Below are 701 nucleotides of genomic sequence, written 5' to 3'. Positions count from 1 at the left end.
AGCTCCGGGCTGCCCCCCCCGCCAGCGCCCCCGCCGCCTCCTCCGGCCTTCCCGGGACGCGCTCTCCCTCTAGCTCGCCCTGCTGTGCGGCACGTGCCACGCACGACACACAAGGCCTGTCTCATCACGGGTGACGAGATGGTGGCGGTTTCGTCACGGGTGAGGCTTCCGGGCAACGGCGTTGGGGTGCTGAGACATCCCACGTGGATTTTCGACTGTGCAGAGGTCGGCGCCCCTACCGCCCGTGTTGTTCAAGGCCCAGCGGTGACCGGGGCCGTCGTCACTCGTCAGGCTGCCAGAGACTCAGAACAGGAGTAACGTTCCGGAGCCACGAGCGCGGGAATGAAGACGTGATGTCGCCGAAACGTGCGTTTACGTAGAGGACGTCCTCGGAGGGGGTGGAGGCGGCACTGCCACACGCCTGCAGAGGGACAAGTGACCACCCCCCACTCCGCAAGTTCAGCAGCCTCGCGCACAGAAAGGAAGCGGCCGATGGTGCCAGCCCCCCAAAGCGGGTCCCTGTGTGTGGACAGGTCCGGAAGTAGCCTCTCAGGCTTGCGGTCCCCTCATGAGCCAAGGCGTGGGGAGAAACCCCAGGACTCTCAGCTCCGCCCTTCCCACGCAGGGGTCCACGCTCTCCCGCCCGCTGAGGACACCCACACTCCACCACGAAAACAATGCAGAACAGCGGAGGAGGAGGG

Source organism: Crocuta crocuta, unplaced genomic scaffold (genome assembly GCF_008692635.1).
Source record: "Crocuta crocuta isolate KB4526 unplaced genomic scaffold, BGI_CrCroc_1.0 scaffold443, whole genome shotgun sequence".
In the NCBI taxonomy this organism is placed as follows: domain Eukaryota; kingdom Metazoa; phylum Chordata; class Mammalia; order Carnivora; family Hyaenidae; genus Crocuta; species Crocuta crocuta.
This window is presented reverse-complemented; position numbering follows the sequence as displayed.